Here is a 25358-nt window from a genome sequence, read left to right as displayed (position 1 = left end):
GGGGGGGGGGGTGGGGGGTGGGGGGGGGGGGGGGGGGGGGGGGGGGTGGGGGGGGTGGGGGGGGGGGGGGGGCACTAATACTTGTCAGGGCTGGTAAACGAGCTGTAGTCCAAAAGCCAGTGTTGAGAGTAGTGAGGTCTGAGGAGGGTATCAAGGTCGCAGGAGTTACCGGCAGACAGAAAGGTTGGTTTGAAGTGTGTCTACTTCAATGCAAGGAGCATCCGAATAAGGTAGGTGAACGTGGATTGTGGATTGGTACTTGGGACTACGACTTTGTGGCCATTACTGAAACATTGTTAGAACAGGGACAGGAATGGTTGTTGGAAATTCCGGGGTATAGATGTTTCAGTAAGATAGGAAGGTGGTAAAGAGGTGGAGGAGTAGCATGTTAATCAGGATAGTTTAATAGCTGCAGAAGGCAGTTCAAAGGGATCTTCCTACTGAGGTAATATGGGCCGAAGTTAGAATAGGAAAGACGGTCACATTGTTAGGAGTTTTCTACAGCCCCCAAATAGTAATAGAGATGTGGAGGAACAATTGCAAACAGGTTATGGATAGGTGGAGGTCTCAGGTTTGTCATGGGTGCTTTAACTTTCCAATATTGATTGGAAACTCTATAGGTCAATCAGTTCGATGGGGCAGATTTTGTAGTTTTTTGGGGTGTGTGCAGGGGTTTCTGACACAATATATGGATAGGCCGACAAGAGGGGGGGCCCATTGGATTTGGTACTGGTAATGAACTGGACCAATGTTAGATTTGTTGTGGGAGAGCACTTTGGAGATAGCGACCACATTCGGTGTCTTTCACTATTGCAATGGAGAGGGATAGGGCCACGGCAGGGCAAGTTTATAATTGGGGGAGGGGTATTATGAGGCGATTAGACAGATTAGGGCGCATAAGATGGGAACAGAAACTGTCAGGGAAAGGCACAAATGAAAGTGGAGCTTGTTCAAGGAACAAATACTGTGTGTCCTGTCAGGCAGGGAAAATGGCCGTGTGAGGGAACCATGGTTCACAAAAGAGGTTGAATGTCTTGTCAAGGAAAAAGGAAAAGTATGTAAGGATGAGAAAACAAGGTTCAGTTGGGTCGCTTGAGGGTTACAAGGTAGCAAGGAATGAGCTAAGAAGGGCTTAGGAGAGCTAGGGGGGGGCATGAGAAGTCCTTGGCGGGTTGGATCAAGGAAAACCCCAAGGTTTTTCTCTTATGTGAGAAATAAAAGAATGACCAGGATTAGGGTAGGGCCGGTCAAGGACAGTAGTGGGAACTTGTGCATGGAGTCAGAAGAAATAGGAAAGGCGTTGAAGAATACTTTTCTTCAGTGTTCACCAAGGACGGGGCCATGTTTTTGAGGATGAGTGTGATACAGGCGGGTAGGCTGGAGGAGGTAGATGTTTTGAGGAAGGATGTATTAGCATTTTGAAAACCTGAGGGTCGACAAGTCCCCTGCGCCAGATGGGATATATCCAAGGATTCTTTGAGAGTCAAGGGATGAGATTGCAGAGCCTTTGGCTTTGATCTTTGGGTCCTCACTGTCCACGGGATAATGCTAGAGGATTGGAGAGTGGCGAATGTTGTTCCTCTGTTCAAGAAAGGGAATAGGAATGACCCTGGTAATTATAGGCCAGTTAGTCTTACTTTGGTGGTCAGTAAGTTAATGGAAAAGGTCCTGAAGGATAGGATTTATGACCATTTGGAAAGATGCAGCTTAATCCGGGATAGTCAACACGGATTCGTGAAGGGTAAGTCTTGCCTCACAAATTTGATTGAATTCTTTGAGGAGGTAACTAAGTGTGTAGATGAAGGTAGAGCAGTTGATGTTGTATACATGGATTTTAGTAAGGCGTTTGATAAGGTTCCCCATGGTCGGCTTATGAAGAAAGTAAGGAGGTGTGGGATAGAGGGAAATTTGACCAATTGGATAAGTAATGGCTATCACATAGAAGACAGAGGGTGGTTGGATGGAAAATTTCAGACTGGAGACCAGTTACCAGCGGTGTACCACATGGATCAGTGCTGGGTCCTCTGCTATTTGTGATTTTTATCAATGACTTGGAGGGGGCTGAAGGGTGGGTCAGTAAATTTGCTGATGACACCAAGATTGGTGGAGTAGTGGATGAGGTGGAGGAGTGGATGAGGTGGAGGATTGTTGTAGGCTGCAAAGAGACATTGATAGGATGCAGAGCTGGGCCGAAAAATGGCAGATGGAGTTTAACCCTGACAAGTGCTAATTTGCTGATGTTGAGGAGGATGAGAGGCAACTTAACAGAGGTTTATAAGATGATGAGGGGGATAGATAGAGTGAAGTTTCAGAGACTATTTCCTCGGGTGGATGTAGCTGTTACAAGGGGGCATAACTATAAGGTTCAGGGTGAGAGATATAGGAGGGATGTCCGAGGTAGGTTCTTTACTCAGAGAGTGGTTAGGTGTGGAATGGACTTCCTGCTGTGATGTGGAGTCGGACACTTTAGGAACTTTCAAGCGGTTATTGGATAGGCACATGGAGCCCACCAGAATGACAGGCGTTGGATAGCTTGATCTTGGTTTCGGACAATGCTCGGCACAACATCGAGAGCCGAAGGGCCTGTTCTGTGCTGTACTTTTCTATGTTCTATGTTCTAATTAAGGGAGCTCTGGTTATTATCGGCACAGTTAACCATATTCATGTTGGTCTGAACGCAACATTTTGGTAGGCAACCTATGATGCATGGGGTTGCAGTACCATGGTGGTTATGCTATTAAATTAGTAATCCTGGGACCTGGACTACTCGAGACGGGAGTTCAAATCCCACCAGGTTCATATAATTGAATTTAAATTCAATTATTTGAATACATTTAGGATAAAGAGCTAATTTCAGTAATGGGGATCATTAAAGTGCCAGACTGCTGTAAAAACTGACTAGTTCACTAATGTTCTTTAGGGATGTCCTATTTTAAAAACATTATTCGTCCATGGGATGTGCGCATCGTAGCTGGGCCTGCATTTATTGCCCATCCCTACCTGCCGTGAACTGAGGGCAGTTAATAATCAACCACATTGCTGTGGGTCTGGAGTCACATAGAGGTCAGGCCAGGTAAGGACGGCAGATTTCCTCCCCGAAGGACATTAGTTTTACAAAAATGGACAATGGTTGAATGGTCATCGTCGGACTTTCAATTCCAGATTTCAAATTTCGACAACTGCCGTGGTGGGATTCGAACCGGGGTCCCCAGGGTCCTGTGACAATACCACTACACCATTACCTCCCTTGGTCTGGCCGAAAGAGGGCTCCAGACCCACAACGATGTGGTTGACTCTTCAATACCCTCTGAAACAGTCTAGCGAGCTGCTGAGTTGTACGGCAGAAGGTGACTCACTGTGACATTCTCGAGGGAAATTAGGCTTGGACAATAAATGCTGGCTTTGCTAATGACGCCCACAACCCATGAATGAATGTAACAACCTTTTAAAATCTATAAATAATCTGCTCTTCTACTCGAGACGGTGATAAATGGGGTCATTTCTACGTAGCAGGAATAGCTGTGATGTTGGAATCATGCTTCTTGGGAGTTCGTGGGGATGCAATGAGCGGGCTAGCTTATAATTAGGATGTCCTTTGAAGACATTTTTTGGATCCATCTTTCATACCTACGTGGTTCCTCCGAAACAAAGTAAATCATTTCCCCCCCAGCGTACCTCACTGCAGTGAAGTCCGACGCAAAGCATAATAAGATTCAAACTGAAGCCATTTGAATCCACCAACACGATTCAATTCGTGGTTGACCATCACACCCAAATTCAAATGGAATGGACAATTCTCGTGTTTATCTGTCCAGAGCCTCTTCTCACTGTGACCTGTTCGGTGAAGAGTGGTCAAGTCGCAGCGTGCCGCTGTAGCCAAACCCAGGCTTCAGTCAAGCCAGCTTAATGAGCAGGGGCCTGCTGTGTCCTCCAGCGGAAGGAACTCACAGAGCAAAGAAAGTTCCAGTCAATACAGCCACATATGAGGGATGTCACAATTCCTGACCTTTGGTATTTGACCTCTCTTCCCAACTGACCTTAGTCTCTTGTACGTGACTTAAACTCGTTAGTGGGTATACACAGGATGCCTCTGTTCAGCAAGGGTGCTTCACTCGAGCTCCATTGTCTTTTGGGACACTCCTGTCTGACCAGTTATTAGCCCATATAGTCTGATGGCCTCTTTATCCATCAATGGGAAATTAGTTGCATATCTATAACATGGCTCTGTTTTTTTGTACAAACAGTTGTGGGAAATCAAACAGCCAAGATAACACACTGATAGGTCCAAGTCGGCGATTCTGCGCATGTGCCAGAACATGACGGCAGTCCTGCGCATTCACCAACTTGCGCCGGCCGGCAGAGGCCCTTCGCCGCCAGTTGGCGCAAGGAGAGAACCTTTGTTTGAGGGTTGAGCGGAGCTCAGAGAGAGAGAGAGAGAGAATCTTGGGCTGGATTCTCCCGCACTTGGCAGGGTGGCCTGATGCCGGTTTCAAGAGCGGCACGAACCACTCCAGCGTCGGGCCGCCTGGAAGTTGCGGAATCCTTAGCACTTCCGGCGACTAGGCCGGCGGCGGAGGAGTTGGCACCGCGCCAACCGGCGGCGAAGGGCCTCTGCCGGCCGGCGCAAGTTGGTGAATGCGCAGGACTGCCGTCGTGTTCTGGCACATGCGCAGAATCGCCGACGTATTCCCTGCGCTTGCGCAGGGTTTCTTCCCCGCGCCGGCCATCGCGGAGCCTTACAGAGGCCGGCGCGGAGGGAAAGAATGCCCCCATGGCACAGGCCCGCCCTAAGATCGGTGGGCCCCGATCGTGGGCCAGGCCACCGTGGGGGCCCCCCGCATCCCCCCTGAAAACTCTGCTAGCCGCCCTCCAAGCCAGGTCCCACGGGGATATCTATTTCACGTCGGTGGGACTGGCCTAAAACGGTGGCCGCTCGGCCCATTGGGGCCGGGGGAATTGCCAGGCCGGGCCGCTGCCAAAGCCCCCCGGCGCGGCGTGATCCCCGCCCTCACCCGAAAACCAGCACTTGGCGAGGTTCACACCGCCCCCCGGCGATTCTCAGGTGAAGGAGAAGAATATGAAAAGCCGCCAAGAGAGGAGTTCAATAGTTAGCACTGCTTCCTCACAGCACCAGCCTTTGACTGTCTGTGTGGAGTTTGCACATTCTCCCCGTGTCTGCGTGGCTTTCCTCCGGATGCTCCGGTTTCCTCCCACAGTCCAAAGATGTGCAGGTTAGATGATAAAATTGGAGTTTGCACATACCCCCCATGTCTGCTTGGGTTTCACTCCCACAACCCAAAAGACATGCAGGTTAGGTGGATCGGCCACACAAAATTGCCCCTTCATTGGAAGAAAAAATAATAATTGGATAATCACATTTTTTTAAAAAAAATCATCAAATTGCCTGCGGTTATGAGGATACGGCGGGTAATTAGCTCTAGGTAGGGTGCTCTTTTGTTGCATTATAGAGATTCTATGGCTTCCATCAGAGCTGTTTGCAAATTTAAACTCTTGTTTCAAAAAGAGCAGCTTTCAGTAAGAGTGACCCCGACGATGTTGGTACAAAATGAAATCTGCCACTTTACCCAACTTGGCTGGCATGTGGTTTCCATTCCATGCCAACATGATCCAAACAAAGGCACGCAGCTCCCCCAAACCACTACACAGGCAGCAGTGGTTCAAGAAGAACAACCAGGGAACCAAGAACAGGTAACGAATATCAGGCGTGCCAACAATGCCCATATCCCAAGGTTTTTTTATTTAAAATGCAGACGATTTAACAGCTGAGATTTTGGGAGCTGGAAACATTTGCCTGTAAAACATTGAGTTTGCGTCATCCACAAGTGTAAGGTACAGGATGAACCATTGAAGTGTACAAGGTGCATAGGAACCCATAGACTTCAAACAGATTTGAAGCAGTCTTCAGTTACGTTGGGTTTGATAAAGAGCATGTGTTGTGAAATGAACTAGATTAAAACTGCAGAATTGTTCCTGATGAAATACTGTATGCACAGGATAATGTACAGCTCTCGGTGTCCAACCAGGTCTCTCGTGTAATGGCTGCAGTCTGTGGGTTGATGAGGGGAACTTGTCCCCCGCTCTCCATGGCCCCATGGTGAACTCGCTGGTGTAGAGTGACTGGCCATTTTCATCAGATCTGTTAGCGCCACCTTATGGTAGGTCAGCAAAACTTCACCCACTGCAAGAAAGTTCCAAAAATCTCGGGCGGTATTCTCCAGCCCTGGGCCAGGCCGGAGAATCCCCGCGACTGGGCCACGCCGCCGGCACGGGATTCTCCGGTCCGGATGGGCCGAGCAGCCGTAAAACCGACTCCCACCGGCGCCGTTCTAACCTGAGCCGGCGGGACCTCGGCGTTGAAGGGTTGGGTGACGGCCTGTGGGGGGGGGGGGGGGGGGGGGGGTGTGGGGGGGGGGGCGGGGAGAAGACAAGGGAGGGGGAATCCGACCCCGGAGGGGGGGCCTCCGGTGTGGCCTCGCCCGCGATCGGGGCCCACCAATCGGTGGGCCGGCCTCTCTGGCTGGGGGCCTCCTTTCCTACGCGCCGGCCCCTGTAGCCCTGCGCCATGTTGCGTCGGGCCCAGCGCGCTGAAGGAGGCCACTGCGGGGCGCCGGTGCCGCTGCACGTGCGCAGATCGCGCGGCGCACAGTTTGCTCCAGGATCGGCAGCTGGAGTGGCGTGAACTGCTCCAGCACTGTGCTGGCCCCCTGGAGGGGCCAGAATTAGTCCTGGCAGCGGCCCGTTCACGCAGTTGGAAAATGCGACGGCGTTACGACGGCCTGGACACTCTGCCGCGGGATTAGAGAAACCCGCCCAGGATCTCAGTCTATTTGTTTCTATATTAATGTATTTTTTGTACTTCATATGTATGTTTGTGTATATTTATATGTGTACTTGTTATCCTATACCAGCTGAGGCTATTCATGCCTTCTCAACCTCGCCCTTCGCCTGAGGTGCGGTGACCCTCAGGTTAAATCACCGCCAGTCAGCTCTCTCGCTCATAGGGGAGAGCAGCCTCTGGCCATCTGGGGCTATGGTGACTTTACCTGTTATCGCAGTTCTCTATGTATGGAACGTCACGCGATTCCTTTCTCGCTCTACTCTTCCTCATCCTTTCACTATCAGTAAAGTTCAGCTCACCCTCAAGTCTGCCACTCGTACCTGAGTGAGTCCCATTCACCCTTCTCCCAGTGTTCACTGACTCACATTGGCTCGCTACCGGCAATACCTCATGTTTGTGTGAAATCCCTCCTTGGGCTGGGCCCAGGCTTTCTCTGTAATTTCCTCTGGCGGCACAACCCTCTTGACGTCCCTGCGCTCCTCCAATCCTAGCCTCTCGTGTATCCCCATTTTCATCCTTCCACCAGCAGAAGTCGCACCTTCAGCTGCTCAGGCACCAAGTTCTGGACCTGTCCCCTTAAACCATTGCACCTCTCCACCTCTCTTTCTCTCTCTTCCTTGAAGCCACTCCCTAAATCCCAGCCCTTTGACTAAACATCTGGTCACCGATCCGAAAACATCTTTTTCAAAGTAGGGAAGCTGCCACCGAAAGCAAGAAAATCTTTTTATAAGACCGTGTGAGTAGAAGTAGACCATTCAGCCCATCGAGTCTGCTCCGCCACTCTGCGGCAAAGAATTCGCCCAGATTCACTACCCTCGGTGAAGAAATTCCTCCTCGCCGCTATCTTAAAATACTGGTTATCGTTGGCGAGTCGAAAGATTCACAAAGTTGAAGACGCAACCATGCACTGAAGGTCAGAGGTTCATAGAATCATGGAATTTACAGTGCAGAAGGAGGCCATTCGGCCCATCGAGCCTGCACAGGCCCTTACAAAGAGCACCCTACTAAAGCCCACATATCTACCCTATCGCCGTAACCCAATAACCCCACTTAACATTGTTTGGACGCTAAGGGGCAATTTAGCATGGCCAATCCAGCTAACCCACATCTTTGGACTGTGGGAGGAAACCGAAGCACCCGGAGGAAACCCATGCACACACGGGGAGAACGTGACTCTGTCGGGAATCGAACCTGGGACCCTGGAGCTAAAGTGCGGCTTTACCCCCACCCCCCGAATAAAGATCTGCGCTGCCATTAATTCCTCATTCATTTTGGTGAATGCAAATATAAATGGTCTATATATAACTGTATTTTGATATTAAAACTACATCTAATTTCATAGATTATGCAGCAGAAATATTTAACCTAGCTGGTTAAATGTACCGAAAGGCCTTCTTTTGAAAACTGGATATGATTATCTCAGACTTTGTATGGGCAGGGAAGGTGCCAAGGGTTATGAGGAACCTGTTACAGAGGCAGAAGGCAGGGTTGGCATTGCCGAACCTGTTGCACTATTACTGGGCGGCGAATGTGGAGAAGGTGAGGTGGTGGGAAGGAGTGGGGGTGGAATGGGTCAGGGTGGAGGAAGGATTCCGTAGGGGGTCCAGCATGAGGGCTATGGTGATGGTAGAATTGCCAGTGGCACCAAGGGAACACTCTGAGAGCCATGTAGTGCAGTCTACAGTGAAGGTCTGGAACCAGCTGAGGAGGCACTTTAGGATACAGGGGATGTCGGTGTTAACGCCGTTGTGTGAGAATCACCGTTTGAGCCGGGGAAGATAGATGGCACGTACAGGAAGTGAAGATAAGTGGGGCTGGTTACGGCGAGGGATTTGTACCAGGAAGAAAGGTTTGCCAGTATAGAGGAGCAGAGAGTAGAGCTCCCAAGAGGAAGTGAGTTTAGATACCTGCAGGCAAGGGACTTCACGTGGAAGGTTTGCAAAGAGTTCCCCAGGTTGCCGAGGTACGCCCTGTTAGAGCGACAGCTGCTTCCGGATGTGGAAGGGGAGGGCAGGATCAGAGACATGTATGGGTGGCTGGGAAAGCAGGGAGGTGAGCAGGTGATAAAGATTAAGGAGAGGTTGGAGTGGGATCTAGGAAGGGAGATAAACTGGGGAGTGTGGAGTGAGGCGCTACGAAGGGTAAATGCGACTCCTCATGTGCAAGGATGAGCCTGATACAGTTCAAGGTCGTACATAGGGTACATGTGGCTCGGGCAAGAATGAATGGGTTCTTCTAGGGAATGGCAGACAAGTGTGAGAAGTGTGGGCGAGGATCAACATATGTTCTGGGGCTGCGAAAAGTTGGAGAGATTCTGGGCGGGAGGGTCCATGGCGCTAACAAGGAGAGTGGGGGAGGAGGTTTTCCTTGAAAAAGGAAAAATTTGTACAAACTGTCTAATTGTGAGTTGGGGACTTTGTTCCCCGAATTGTTTATGTTTTGTAACCTTTTATATATGTTTGGAATAACATTTTTTTTTTTTTAAAAGGACTTTTGTCTCATTTCCACAAACTGTCCTCGATTACGAACCCCTTTCCAGGGGACGCACACGGATTGTGAAAGCAGCAGAACAGATTCACTGAGACAAGAGAAGTGTGAAGGGGCCAAGAGACACACAGCGTACAAGCAGAAACACAGAACATGTCACATCAATAAAAATAGCAACAAAGAGAAGAGCATACAGATGTATCCCTCTTGAAGAAAAAACCCCCAAGACCAGATTCTGAATTCACTGCACGTGCGCACAGATCAAATCGCACTGCTAAGCTCCAGACTTTTGAATGCAGGGCACATACATATATAAAGAGATCAATCCCGAGGCTGCGCTGCAGGGGGAGGAGCATTCAGCTACACTGCACAGCTCCACTCACTGCGTCCCGTATTCCAAATGCTCTCCATTAAGCACTTTCTTGTGTTCAATTTTTTCCTTTGTGGCCTTGTCTGTACTGCCAGTATGTGTTGCAGCTCCATCCCAGATCATCACTATCCCAGCACTAATTGTCTGGGCTAATTTCAATGTAAACATTCTCCCTCAAGTACTTAGATGCTGCTGCTTTGGAGCAAACAGATCAGTAGTGTCATGCCCAGTTGTGGCATCCAGGCATCTCATGGCACCCCGACACCACGTACCAAACATCAGAACCCCCAAATCATAAACCCAACGCTGGCACCGTGGCATCTCATTCGTGACATTTCCTACCTGACATTCACACCCCACCGCCTCATGCCGACGGTGGCCGCCTAAACTTTACACACCCAACACGAGCACCCCAACATTTGTGCCCGCCACCCAACAGTGCCACCCTGCCATCACACAAGCGAGCAGTCCGTTACCTGACAGCGATGCCTGCTGTAGCTTCCTGATCGCAAGCACTCTCGGACCTTAAATGTGCCAAGTAAACAGATTTGTAACCCTAGTAATTCATTCTAACATAGGTTGAACAACTAAAGCGTTCTCTTCCGCAACAATTTTGGATATGTCCAAATCGATAATCGTATCGCGTTTCACCATTCAAGTGGTTGCAATTTAAACATTCACAAGCTGATTGAAATTCTAAGGGCAATGCTTAAAAAATAGCAGCTGTATATCAGCTGAAAACAAACCTTCAGCCCTCTTATTTCCACCTTTGCTGCTCGCGGCCAAGTTCTTTGCCAGTTGTTTTGTTCTCAGCCCGCCTCTCTCTCTCCTTCTCTCTTTCTCCCCTTCCCCAATAGCTTTGTGTTAAAGGATAGAACTCGCGAGGCAGTGAAATCCATCTGGGTAGCAGATGGTGCAGAAGCTGTCTGATAATGCCGGCCTTACTCACTTCCTATTCACAGTACATCAGCAAGGAGACGGCTGGTTTCTAAGGACTGATTCACTGAGGTGCGTAACTTTTACTAGCACATTAATCCCACTACAGCAATACTCAGTGTGTTGAACTCCAGCAGTCATTCCAGTCCCTATGTCACGGCCTGAAGAATTGTGGAACTGCTTCCCTCCTCACCTACAGTCTTCCAGCTTTTTATAAAGCAGGTTTAGGGTTATTTAGGCTATACTAGGGTGTCTCGTGCCATGGTGGGTCGCATCCCTGTCTGTGAGCCAGAAACTCCGGGTTCACAATTCAAGTGGACGCAATTTAAACATTCACAAGCTGATTGAAATTCTAAGGGCAATGCTTAAAAAATAGCAGCTCAAAACAAACCTTCAGCTCTCTTATTTCCACCTTTGCTGCTCGTGGCCAAGGAAGTTGCACTCACAACGCGGCCAAACAGGTTGAGGCCTGCAAAATCCTTCCAACACATAGCAATGGCGGGCGGTAAGAGCAGGAGGAATTCCTGCTCAACCAGGTGATGGAAAGGACACTGGAGCCTCTACCATCATTGCCCGTAGCTCCAGACTACAGCATGCATGCAAAACGGTGTGTGTTGCCACGATACAATATTAACTGATTTACCCCCTCTCTTCTGGCCTTTCTTAATAATCTTTATTGTCACAAGTAGGCTTACATTAACACTGCAATGAAGTTACTGTGAAAAGCCCCTAGTTGCCACACTCCGGCGCCTGTTTGGGTACACAGAGGGAGGGTTCGGAATGTCCAAATTACCCAACAGCATGTCTTTCGAGACTTGTGGGAGGAAAGCAGAACACCCGGGAGGAAACCCACGCAGACACGGGAAGAACATGCAGACTCCGCGCAGAGTCAGGAATCGAACCTGAGACCCTGATCTCGGTCTTGAGCGTTCTCAATGACTGAGGCTCCACTGCCCTCTGGGTAGAGAATTCCAAAGACGCACTTCCCTCTGAGTGATACGAATGCAATCAGATGCAAGAGTGCACCAACCAGGACGTCCGGTCGGGCAATGTGAAGTGAAGACCAGGTGGTTCCCGCTGGAAGGGTGATCTTTTTGCCCCTTTTTCCTGGTGCTACAAATCTTTTACTTTTCACAAGTTCTGGAAATTTAGCAGAGAAGAGTTTCCACTTCTCTGAGATGCCCAAGGGAGGCAGAGCTAAGAAATATTTGAGCCGAATCCCGTCGACTGATTTTGAAGCCTCTCGGGGGTCAACTGGAGGTAAAATGGCAGAGGCAGCATCCTCAGCCACTCCATTAATGGCCCAGGCTCTCACCAGCATTTTGGCGAACGAGCTTGATAAACACCAACAAAACTCGGTGGTGGATATTAAAAGTTCAATTGAAGAAGCCTTGCCCCCCCCCCCCCCCCCCTCCCCCTCTTTGTTTGCCCCTTGAAACCGCAAGTAAGACCATTGAAGCTGATGGAGCCACGATCGAGAGCATGGATCACAGCGATCTGCTCACCTCTCTGGAGTCCGATATTGCTTCAGTGGTTGAAGTCAACCAATTGTTAAAAACCAGACTGAGTGGAGAATGGATCCAGGAGGCAGAACATTGGTATTGTGGGGTTAACAGAGGGGACTGAGGTCTGAATCTCTCTCTCTCTCTCCCCCCCCCCCCCCCCCCCCCGGGAGGACCGGGTCCATCACTCACTTCAAATGAAGCCTCATTCTGGAGATCCACCTTGTGCGGTGATGGTGAGATTCCATAGTTTAAAGAAAAAGAACTGGAGCGGGATTCTCCAATAATGTGGCTCTGTTCCCCACTCCAGCATCAAAACGCAGCGTTTCACTCTTGACTTTCCTGAAGAAAGTCCAGAGTGGTTCTCCTACCTGAAGGGGGCTAGCAGGGCCCCGGCGTGCTCCCCGCAGCTCTGTCTGCCGATACGGGGCCTTGCACTTCTGCCCGTGGGTCTGCACATGCGCACGGCGCCGGCCTGTGCCAACCACCCCGCGCGACATGGTGGATCCACACCGCGGACGGGCACCAAAAAGATAGCAACCCCCCCCCCCGAGATCGCACTCGTCCGCGGATCGGTGGCCCCCCGATTGATAGCCTGGTTGTCTGTGCGCCCCTTCCCCCGGGTGAATGACACCCCCCCCCCCCCCCCACCAGGGCAACCGCAGACTAATTCCACAGCCGCCACACCGTGTTCCCATCAGGTGGGGCCATGAGAGACCCACACCGTCGGGAACTTAGCCAGTTACACTTGGAGAATCACCGCAGGGGGCCTGTTACAGGCCGCCTGTGTCAATGGCCCCCTCCCCGCCCCATGTGGACCGTGGGCCGGAGAATTTGCTGGGAGCGGCGTCGCGCCGGATTTCGGCGTCCGTTCTCCGTCCCCCGCGCCGATCGTGATTTTGGCGCGGAGAATCCCGCCCCGGGTTCTTCGATGGGCAAGGGAAGATCGTGATCTTAACAGGGAAGGCCACACCATTAGGCTGCACCAAGATATGAGTATGCGGGTTCGTACTGAGGTCTCACGCGCTGAGGTCCCAGGTTCAATCCCGGCTCTGGGTGACTGTCCGTGTGGAGTTTGCACATTCTCCCCGTGTTTGTGTGGGTTTCTTCCCCACAACCCAAAGGTGTGCAGGGTAGGTGGATTGGCCACGCTAAATTGCCCCTTAATTGGAAAAAAATGAATTTGGTACTCTAAATTTTTTTTTAAAGATATGAGTGTGGATCTAGCAAAGAAGAGAGCCACTTTTAACGGAGTGAAATCCATTTTTGGGGTGGGGGTGGGGGTTAGGGGGGATTGGTGGTAGTTTGCTGACGGTGTCTATTGATTTCCCTTTGTCAGTTCATCGGTCCTGGTTGGTGGCCATCTTGGGTGGATCGTTTTACTTTATCTTTTCAGTGTCCCTTGTTTGGTTTCTCTCTTTGGGAATGGCTGGCTCCGGATTAAGGGGCGGTGGGAGACCTCCAATCCGTTTGGTTACCTGGAATGTTAGGGATTTGAATGACCCTGTGAAATGGTCGAGGGCATTCGCTCGTCTTAAGAGTCTAAACTCCGATGTTGTTTTCTACGCAGGAAACCCACTTGCGTGTCAAGGATCAGACCAGGTTATGCAAGGGTTGCGTTGGGCAGGTTTTTCATTCCGTTTCAATGCCAGAAGCCAGGGTGGGTACGGTTGCTTCTCATAATAAGAGAGTTTGGTTCTCCTCTTCTCAGATTACAGCTGACCCCAATGGTCAATATATTATTGTTTGTGGCTCCATGTCGAACACCCCGGTGGCCAAGGTCAATGTTTATGCCCCTAATTTAAATGATACAAATGTTATCAACTCTCTGTTACCCTCTCTCTCCAACCTTGGTTCGCACCAGCTGATTTAATGAGGTGACCTGAATTTTGTGCTCACCCTAAATTGGATCGTTCCAAACTTTAAATCTCTTGCTCCATCCAGACGGCCAGAGAATTGTCTTCTTTTACCGCACAGGTGGGGGGCGGGGGCGGGGGGGGGGATTCCTGATGTTTCTGCACCTGAACGAAAGGGATTTTCCCTTTTTTTCACATGTCCACCATGTTGATTTTTCCATTTTAGATAAGGCTCTCCTCCCTTGAGTAGTGGCAGCTGAGTATTCAGCAATTGTTATTTCTGACCACTCCCCACATGAGACCAGCCCCACCCAGCGCCCACCCTGGAGATTAGATATTACTTTGCTGGCAGATAAGAAATTTTGCAAGCGTTTGTCCAATTCCATGGATGACGATATTAAATAAAACAAGTCCGACTCAATCTCCCCCTCCGTGCTTTGGGAGGCTCTTAAGGCCGTCCTCAGGGGGGAAATTATTTCTTATAGAGTGTACATGCTGAGGACATTGAGGTTGGAGCAGCAGAAGCTGGTGGATTCCAGTTGAGAGGTCAATCACCAATACTCGCTGGATCCTACTCCAGAGGTATTGGCAAGCAGAAAAGATTGCCAACCCAGTTCGAGCTACTGTCCACTAACGTCCGTTAGAGCACTCCGGGGGTACTTATTAATGGGTACAGAGAGAAGGCCAGATGTCTCCTGACTCAGCAAGTCAAAGGTCAAGCGGTCAGGAGATCCCTCAGCTGCCTCCCCTCTCCAGGTCAATGCGACTTTTAAATCTATTACTGCGAACTGTATAAATCAGAGCCCCCTGCAGATCAATCGATCATGTCTGACTTCCTGGTCAGCCTGCACATCCCAACTGTTGAAGTGAACAGGAGCTGTGAGTTGGGACTCCCCGTTACACCCTGATAAGATTTAAAAATGTATTGGGCTGATGCAGTCTGACAAAACCCCTGGCCCGGATGGATTTCCAATCGAATTTTACAAGAGGTTTTCAAAGCAGCTTGGACCCTTGTTATTGGACAAGTTTAATGGCTCCCTATCTGGGGTTCATTGCCTCCGACCCCCACCCGCTCCTTAAGAGGGCCAAGGATGACTGAGTGCGGTGCAAACCGACCCATCTCACTTTTAAATGCGGACGCTTTGCTAAGGTTCTGGTGTTCCGATGGAGCCTTGCTTCCCAAGTATAATTTCGGAGGATCAAACAGGCTTGTGAAGGGTCGACCACATCAGCTTTTAAATGGAACTCTTCAGTACAGGAAATGGGGCTAAGTGCGGCCTGGGCCGTGCGTTCCCAGCTGAGGCCCCCGATCTACCCCGATAGGCGTTAGACAGCGGGGGTGTTTCTCAGCTCTCTGAGCGCCGGGAAACACCCAGCTAATAGCAGGCGCTCAGGGACCCTATCCCCATTCGCGTAGATTACGCCCAGAGTGTTAAATTCATCACGTGGTTTCGTTTTATATTTGCTTGTAATTTCTTGCGCTCTTGGGTTCTCGTTGGCAGTTTGTTATCTTGTTTATATTTTTACATGAGTGAGTTGTCAGATGTGTCCCTGCATATTTTTTACTGTCAGAAAGGGGGGGCGCGGGGAAGGTGGGGAGGGGCATGCAGATGGTAAAATAAGAAAAGAAGCTGAAATTCAGGGGAACTGGAATGAAAAAGGGAAAATGCTGAGCAGTGTGGAAGGTCAACTGGCAAAGGGCAGGTTAGCTCTCCAGTCCCTGTGTCCAGGCATATTTGTTACCCTACATTAGGCCAGGGACTACCCTTTCAAAACAACTTCCTGGCTGTGAGGTGCTGTGCGGGACGTCTGGGCTTTCCAACTCTGTCTGGACACCTTCCGGGAGACGTCAGCAGAAGCGATGTCACGGAAAGCCAGCGACATGACTTGAATGGGTTCTATGGGAGTGCGAGAGAGGAAAACAGGCCGACTTTAATTAAGCAGATTGACCTTAATTAAGCAGATGGAACTAATGTGTCATGAGGATCAGTAAACTTTAGAGCAAAATTGACATTTACTGAGTCCTGAGGGGCTCGATGCACCACAAGATGCCTTGGTTTGAATCACGGATATTACAAGCTGCTAAAATGGAGGAGAAAATAATTTCTCTCTCTCCATGTCATGTTTTTAATGAAATGAAGTGACCTGAACCCCCATCGCACTCGAACAAACGCTTGCTGTTCGTACCCAATCTCCCAATGAAACATAAACCCCATAAATCCTATCACAGGCCACTAAAATCCCAGCCAATCGAGTCCTCCTGTTTTTTAAAATCAGTTTATGGTTTGAATTTGAATGGATGGCAATGCGCTGGACGTGATGTCACCGCATGACAATGTCCCAGAATGAGAGTTGTAGTTTATGGGGTTTGTTTGAAAATATTTTTATTCAAGGCATTTTGATATAGAATTTACAGTGCAGAAGGAGACCATTCGGCCCATCGAGTCTGCACCGGCTCTTTGAAAGAGCACCCTATCCAAGGTTAACGCCTCCACCCTATCCCCATAACCCAGTAACCCCACCCAACACTAAGGGCAATTTTGGACACTAAGGGCAATTTATCATGGCCAATCCACCTAACCTGCACATCTTTGGACTGTGGGAGGAAACCGGAGCACCCGGAGGAAACCCACGCACACACAGGGAGAAGGTGCAGACTCCGCACAGACAGTGACCCAAGCCGGGAATCGAACCTGGGACCCTGGAGCTGTGAAGCAATTGTGCTCACCACAATGCTACCGTGCTGCCCTGATATATACAAAAAGAATCAGGAGAATAACCAACAATTCAGTGAACAACCAACAACCACAACCCCCCCCCCCGTTCCCCGATGCCAACCCCTCTTCACATCCCACCTTCCCCATTTTAACCCCCTTCCCCCCCCCCCCCCCTCCCGCCCCCAACACCCTTGCTAACCCCTCAAACCTCCTTAAAGAAATTAATAAACGGCTTCCACTGCCCGGTTAGCCCATCTGCTATTGTGGTTTAAGGTTGTTTAAGATGAATTACTTGACTGATTGTTTAAAAAATTTCCCTGATTGCTTTCTTTGATCACCAGGTGTTATACCGTTCAGTGGGTCTTAGTCAAGTCTCAGTAGTCTTGTAGGTTAATTGTATGTATCCCTTTTCTAGAAGAACTGTGTACACACAACCAGTCTAGGATTCAAGTTAGGAGCTGTCTCCGTGCTTTCCTGCGCACACAGCTCTGTCCAACACTACACTGACCCCGAGGTGCAGATCACATGTTCTCTTACATCACTGTGCGGGCAGCAATGTACTAGACATGTGCCAGGTCCTTACACTACACCAGGAGGCTAATGCCATTTCAGGTGGGTTAGTAATCCTAGGAACATCTAAAGACTGTGGAAGCTGTTATAAAAATGCAACTTCTCTCTAACTTTTTCAAAAATCTAATTTAGTTTATTGTCCATTGGGGAACACTGCTCGTTCATTGAGTACATATAAATGAATGCTAACAATAAAAAACTGAAAATTACTCGATCACAAATGTCTAACTTTGATTAAATATGTTGAAAAACATTCCAATAGAGTAATCAATCAATCCTTTCAATTATCGAATGACAGTGACAAGTGGAAATTCAGGCAGGAGGGAATGAGTAGGACAGTGATGGAAATTCAGGTGGGCTCCCACACATGGAGGGGTAGGAGTGATGGTAGACGATCTTTTTCTACTTGCTGTACCCAGCTCATCAAAAAGGCGAGGGCCAGGAAATCTGTCCCAAAGGGTCTCTGCCCAAAACTTAAAACCATAGAATCCCTACAGTACAGAAGGAGGCCATTCGGCCCGCCTAGTCTGCACTGACCCTCTGAAAGAGAACCCCAACCAGGCCCACTGCCCCGCACCATCCGCACAACCCCACCCAACCTGCACATCTTTGGATACTATACGGGCAATTTAGCATGGCCAATCTACCTAACCTGCACATCTTTGGAAACCATAGGGGCAATTTTTGATGGCCAATCCACCTAATCTGCACATCTTTGAACTGTGGGAGGAAACCAGAGCACCCGGAGGAAACCCACGCAGACACGGGGATAATGTGCAAACGCTTCACAGACAGTCACCCAAGTTCAGAATTGAACCCAGGTCCCTAGTGCTGTGAGGCAGCGGTGCTAACCACTGTGCCAACGTGCCGGCCATAAAGGAACCTGCATCTTTACAGATGCTACCCAATCCAGTCTTTTCAATTTGTTTATTTCTATTTGCACGATTAACTCATCTGTCTTCTACATGTCAGATTCGAGGCAAGATGTGGCTCTTGAGGGTTTGTTTGCAAAACCATCTAAAGACTCAGTGGCAAGCCCAAGCGTAAAACTCAAATCTCCACACAGAGAAATAATCTTCCACGAGATCTGAAGGGGTTTCCGTATTTGTTGCTCTACACATAAAATTCTCAGAAAAGTTCCGTTTTGCGCTCGCCGCTGACCTTCAAGAAACCTGCCCACAAAATTCCAACGATCCCCATGGCATGGATCACTCCTTTCCCAGCGCTAGCCTGAAACTGTTGCCAAGATGTCCAGAAGCAGGGATGCCATAAAGTAACAACCAATCATATCGAAGCATTCTTACAGAAAACAAAAACAAAAACGGAAACTGAATCCTTTGAGCTTTCATCTTAAATTTTACAAATAACAGAATGAATAAATGGGATTTAGGTACCAGCTAAATTATTGAGAACAAATGTTCACAAAAATGAAGTGGAATTTAGAAATTTGATGTTCAACAAATATAAAATTACTCTTTTCAGGGCCAGAGAGGGTGCTTAAACGTAATTATGAAATTAGTACATCTTTTCAAACTTAGTTGCACCTCATTCGGGCAGCACGGTAGCATAGTGGTTAGCACAATTGCTTCACAGCTCCAGGGTCCCAGGTTCGATTCCCCGCTGGGTCACTGTCTGTGCAGAGTCTGCACGTTCTCCCCGTGTCTGCGTGGGTTTACTCCGGTTTCCTCCCACAGTCCAAAGATGTGCAGGTTAGGTGGATTGGCCACGGCTAAATTGCCCTTAGTGTCCAAAATTGCCCTTATTGTTGGTTGAGTGGGGTCACTGGGTTATAGGGATAGGGTGGTGTGGGCTTGGGTAGGGTGCTCTTTCCAAGAGCCGGTGCAGACTTGATGGGCCGAATGGCCTCCTTCTGCACTGTAAATTCTATCTATCTATCTTTCAACAAAGTGTAACTTTTACCATGGTTTTTATAGTGAGACTAAATGGAATAGAAGAATGGAAATTCCTATCAGTTCAGCGATTAAAATTGATTACATTCTTGGTGGACCCTTTGGTTTGACGGCAGTTCCTGGATTTCATTGCGCAGGTGCAGACCCAGGAGCTTGCTGTCAGTATCAGAGGAGTAAAATCCAGGTCGATTGCGATTGCAGTATTTCCTACTCGGAGATTGTCAAACCTTGACTATTCCAACCTTGCCCCGTTATCAATATTAATATATCATTTGACCCGGCAGCCACTGTTCAAATGTGGAAACCATTGGAAAGTAACTCTTGGCAACTTTCCAGAGGTTGGCGAGTCCCTGCTGATCTCCTCCTCCCGTAATGCTGTCGCTGAGACTAGCTATTACACTGTCTCTATTATCACAGCAATTAATTAAAGATCCCTCGAAGTCAGTCGAAGAGCATAGGGTACAGCAGCTAGTTAATACTCTTGATGAATATTTAATTAATTTGGAAAGCCATACAGTCTGTTAAAGTAATCCCCTAAGATGTTAACCCCTGTCAGCTCTTTATCTCTCTGACTCAGTCTGAGCAATGTTGCTCGGGGTGAGCCTGTACCTCATCCTTGAGCATTAACAGAATCATTTCCATCCCTAATATTCCCAGGAATGTCTGTACAAAGCCAGTCCAAACTATTAACAAGCTAACATAGCACAGTGGTTATAGCACTGCTGCCTCACAGCGCCAGGGACCCAGGTTCAATTCCGGCCTTGGGTGACTGTCTGTGTGGAGTTCGCACTGTCTACCAATGTCTGTGTGGGTTTCCTCTGGGAGCTCCGGTTTCCTCCCACAGTCCAAAGGTGTGCAGGTTCAGTGGACTGACCATGATTAATTGCCCCTTCGAGTTCAAAGATATATATTTTAAATAAGGGTTATGGTGCTCTTTCAGAGGGTTGGTGCTGGCTCAATGGGCTGAATGGCCTCCTTCTGCACCCTAGGATTCAATGATTATGATTGGAAACAGAATAAACTGACATAACAAATGAAGGATAGATCAACAATAGCAACCAGTATTCTGCCGCATGCCAGCTCACAGTGCATCCTAATTGATTGGGTTATTAATGACCGAATTACTAGGTACCAAAAAAGACAAGGTAACTCAGTCAAATTGATCTTGTTCCTTACCTGTTCCCATTTGTTTTCTACCACTTAGCTGCCATTTCCCTCATCCTTTGCAAAAGAATCCTTCAAGGTGACGTACTGGACACAATCTGCCGAGAGAATGAGTTGGGTTAACATACAGGTGACAAGAGAATGTCTCCCACTCGGCAGATCCTTCAACGCAGAATCTGAAAGCTGATCTCATGAACCATGTCTTGTTATGCTCTTGGCGTAGCACAAGCGGCTTCCTTGATGTTCACTATGACAAAGGAAGGTTCAGACGTGGGGATAACTTCAACACGTTTATTGAACTATTTACAATTCTCCTATTCGAGTTCGCCACTACTGTTAATCCTTCTATAGCTACTCAGACTGACAAACCAGTCTGCTACAATCCAGGTGGCACATAGAACATAGAAAAATACAGCACAGAACAAGCCCTTCGGCCCACGATGTTGTGCTGAACCTTTCTCCTAGATTAATCATAGATTATCATAGAATTTACAGTGCAGAAGGAGGCCACTCGGCCCACCGAGTCTGGACCGGCTCTCGGAAAGAGCACCCTACCCGAGGTCAACACCCTATCCCAGTAACCCCACCCAACACGAAGGGCAATTTTGGACACTAAGGGCAATTTAGCATGGCCAATCCACCTAACCTGCACATCTTTGGACTGTGGGAGGAAACCGGAGCACCCGGAGGAAACCCACGCACATACGGGGAGGATGTGCAGACTCCACACAGACGGTGACCCAAGCCGGGAATTGAACCTGGGACCCTGGAGCTGTGAAGCAATTGTGCTATCCACAATGCTACCATCCTGCCCTTAAGAACAAATTAATCTACACTCCATTATTCTACCATAATCCATATACCTATCCAATAGCCGCTTGAAGGTTCCTAATGTTTCCGACTCAACTACTTCCACAGGCAGTGCATTCCATGCCCCTACTACTCTTTGGGTAAAGAACCTACCTCTGACATCCCCCCTATATCTTCCACCATTCACCTTAAATTTATGCCCCTTGTAATGGTTTGTTCGGCCCAGGGAAAAAGTCTCTGACTGTCTACTCTATCTATTCCCCTGATCATCTTATAAACCTCTATCAAGTCGCCCCTCATCCTTCTCCATTCTAATGAGTAAAGGCCGAGCACCCTCAACCTTTCCTCGTAAGACCTCCTCTCCATTCCAGGCAACATCCTGGTAAATCTCCTTTGCACCTTTTCCAAAGCTTCCACATCCTTCCTAAAATGAGATGACCAGAACTGCACACAGTACTCCAAATGTGGCCTTACCAAGGTTTTGTACAGCTGCATCATCACCTCACAGCTCTTAAATTCAATCCCTCTGCTAATGAACGCTAGCACACAATAAGCCTTCTTCACAGCTCTATCCACTTGAGTGGCAACTTTCAAAGATCTATGAACATAGACCCCAAGATCTCTCTGCTCCTCCACATTGACAAGAACCCAACCGTTAACCCTGTATTCCGCATTCATATTTGTCCTTCCAAAATGGACAACCTCACACTTGTCAGGGTTAAACTCCATCTGCCACTTCTCAGCCCAGCTCTGCATCCTATCTATGTGGTGGGTGTGATATTGAAACAACCCAGTGTCTGTACTCACTGAGTGTCTCCACTGGAAAGAGGAAGATCATGTGTGCTGTGTCCTTTATATATGGGTTGGTGTAATGCCCTCCTGTGGTCGTGTCACCTCTGTGTGTATCGTGAATGCCCATTGGTTGTGTCCTATCTCATTGACCTATTGGTTGAGTGTCTGTGTGCCATGTCTCTGGTGCTCCTTCTAGTGTCTAGCTCGTCTACGTGTACTTACATTAACCCCTTGTGTATCTACAGTGATGCATATCACCACAGAACCCACCTCCCCCCCCCCCCCCCCCCCCAAAAAAAAAATCCTATGCCCCATTCTCAAAATCTCAAGTCGAGGTCAACAAAATCTCCAATATTCTGCTCACTGCTCAAAAAAGGTGGTCGAAATAAATTTGATGGCAAGGTTCCAACGTGAATTGGAGACGTACTTGAAAGATGTAACAAGGGAATGTAGGAAAATGGGAAAGAAACACAACAGGGAGTTGGGATCTTTTGGATAGCTTTTTCCAAAGCGCTATCAAAAGCACGATGGGCTGAATGGCCTCTTCCTGGGCCCTGCTATTCTATGATTCCCCAGTGGCACGCAACTGGTTTATGTGGGAAGGAAATAGTGGAGTTTCACAATTGGAGGCCAAACAGCAGAACAAAACGCCCCATCCCCCAATCCCTAGTGATCCAGTGTCCAAACTTTCAGTGACTCCACTGTATCAGCTATGCTGGAGGAAGGGTTTAAAATGTGAGGTTTATTGGAAAAAATAAATCAAAACACATGGTTGGCGAGTTTGCACTGCTTGCTACATCACTGCCGAGTGATTAGTCTAGACACAGATACCAACTTAACAACAGTAATAAACCGTGAGAAACTGCAATCTCACCTTGGCGTGACTCCCACAATGTGAAGGGTGTGACAGTAATTACACCCAACATAAATCCTGTCACCAACTTTGGTTCAATTAAAAAAGCTGTGATCCTGCCTAAACATGGTCCATATCCATCAAAATACCTTTCAGCTCCCATCACATCCTGCAACACTGACACCCTTTGCCTGACTATAAGACAATTGTGATTAAAGGACCTCCCAGTTGGCACAGCACTGCCCGAGGCTAGACTTGGCTGTACAACAGCCCCGGATTGGACCTCTGATCTGCAGCAAGGCGACTCATCTCAGTTGGTTGGCATTCATAGCTCAAGGCAAGTCTTTCTTTTTCTTTGTTCTTTTCGTTGTGGGCATCACTGACAAGGCCGTTAATTGTTACCCTTTCCCCAACTGCCCTGGAGAAGATGGTATTGAGCCACCTTCTTGAACCGCTGCAGTCCACACTTGCTGTTGTGGTTTGATAGGACGGAGTGCCTTGCAAGGTCATTGCAGAGGGCAATTCAGAGTCAACCCTATTCCCGTGGGTCTGGAGTCCTTGCGAAATGCCAGGCTGGGTAAGGAAGGCAGGTTTTCTTCCCTTGAAAGACATTAGTGAGTCTGATGGGTGTTTGTGACAATCAAGTCATGTCATGATCACTGAAAGGGGACTAACATCTTACTTCAGCTTAATTAAATAAATTTGAAGTCCTCCAGCTTCCATGGTGAGATTTGAACTCATGTCTCTGCATTGTTAGTCTGGGTGCCTGGATGACTCCTGTGCTGCACCATATCTGTAAAAGGGATCAGATAAATCAGCCAGAGTGCACAAATCTTTGCCGGTGACGGGGCAAATTGATAAGGTTGTTGTTAGAGCGGTGTATGATGAGCTCCTGGACTTTACGAACAGAAGCGGTGAATACAAAAGCAAATAACTTACGTTAAAAACTTATAAATACCTGGTTAGGCCTCAGCACGAATACTGGGCACCACACTTCGGAAGCAATGTCAAGGCCTTAAGAGTTTTTTTCCCCCCCAAATTCATTATTGGGATGTGGGAATGTCTGGCAAGACCAGCATTTATTTCCCATCCCCAATTATCCTTGAGAATCAGTGCAGCAGGAGGCTGTGGTGAATGTATAATGCATCATTCACACTGTGTATCACTGTGTCCCTGTGGGCTCCATCTGTGAGCCGTTGCGCGGCTCTGCCCACAGGGGGAGATGAGGAGCTTGTACAGGGCTCCACCCTTGGCTCCGCCCATGACTCCACCCATGGCCCCTCCCACTACCGGAAGTATAAAGTGCTGCGGTCTTGTGAGTCTGCCCTCAGTTCTTCTGGTCGCAGGCAGGCTCAGTTGTAAGTCGATTAAAGCCACAGTTTACTTCCTCTCGTGTCTTGAGTGACTTGATGGTCGCATCAGAGGCCATTCAGTCCATCGAGTCTGCACCGACCCTCTGAAAGAACACCCTATTTAGGCCCACTCCCGTGCCCTATCCCCGTAACCCCACCCAACCTTTTGAACATCAAGGGGAAATTTAGCATGGCCAATGCACCTAACCTGCACATCTTTGGACTGCAGGAGGAAACCGGAGCACCCGGAGGAAACCCACGCAGACACGAGGACACGGTTCTGTGAGGCAGCAGTGCTAACCACTGTGCCACCCCAAGAAGGAGGTGATGAGCTGCCCTATTAAACTGCTGCAATCCCAGAGGTGTAGGCACATCCATAGTGCTGTTAGGAAGGGAGTTCCAGGATTTTGACCCGATCTTGAAGGAACAGCGATATGTTTCAACGTCAAAATGGTTGAGTGGATTGGAGAGGAACTTCCAGGTGATGGTTTTCCCAGGTTATCTGTAGTTGCGGGAGACGTTTGCTGGAACCACACCAAGAATGAGGGACTTCAATTATGTGGAAACACTATTCTGACAGCATTGTCAGAGACCGCTCACACCCAGGCTCTGCCCTCTTCCAGACCCTTCTATCAGGCAGAAAATACAGAACTGTGATGACCCTATAAGACACTATTATCGACGCTCTATGCTGCCCTTGTTTATGTCGTATTTGCTTTGTTATATTGCCCTTGTTCCATACTGTAACTGACTTATTTGTTGATGTACTGTGTACTTTTACGCATTCATTGTATCTATCTTTTCTTGTCCATGTATGTGCTGCGTACGTTCCCTTGGCCGCAGAACAATACTTTTCACTGTCCTTCGGTACATGTGACAATAAATCAAATCAAATCAATAAGAAGCTAGATAGCAAGGGGTCAGTAAGCAGTAGACATAGATAGGGCCAGAGGGAAGATGAGAATGTTTTTTTCCCCCACAGTGAGTTATGATGATTTGCGACTCGTTGCTTGAAACAGAATTGGATAATGTATTGAAGGGAGATAATTACAGGGGGGGGGGGGGGGTTGAAGAGAAGGGAAATGGGATCCATTGAGAAATTCTATGAGCCAACACAGACACAAGAGACCAAATGGCCTCACCTAAAGCCTGAGAAGTCTAAAATGGAAGTGACTGCCGA

At 48.5% G+C, this 25358-nt stretch overlaps 1 protein-coding gene across 1 annotated transcript in view; it reads right to left on the bottom strand.

The window, feature by feature from the left end:
- The window catches only part of lzts2a (leucine zipper, putative tumor suppressor 2a), a 223879-nt gene that overhangs the window by 133413 nt on the left and 65108 nt on the right, over positions 1-25358 (bottom strand). The window contains exon 2 of the mRNA XM_038821700.1: positions 20384-20469. The gene's annotated coding sequence lies outside the window, so the exon portion shown is untranslated. The remainder of the gene's footprint in view (positions 1-20383; positions 20470-25358) is intronic.

The sequence above is a fragment of the Scyliorhinus canicula genome, chromosome 16 (assembly GCF_902713615.1).
Source record: "Scyliorhinus canicula chromosome 16, sScyCan1.1, whole genome shotgun sequence".
NCBI classification, from domain to species: domain Eukaryota; kingdom Metazoa; phylum Chordata; class Chondrichthyes; order Carcharhiniformes; family Scyliorhinidae; genus Scyliorhinus; species Scyliorhinus canicula.
The sequence above is the reverse complement of the archived record's forward strand: the minus strand, read 5'-3'. Positions and strand labels throughout refer to the sequence as shown.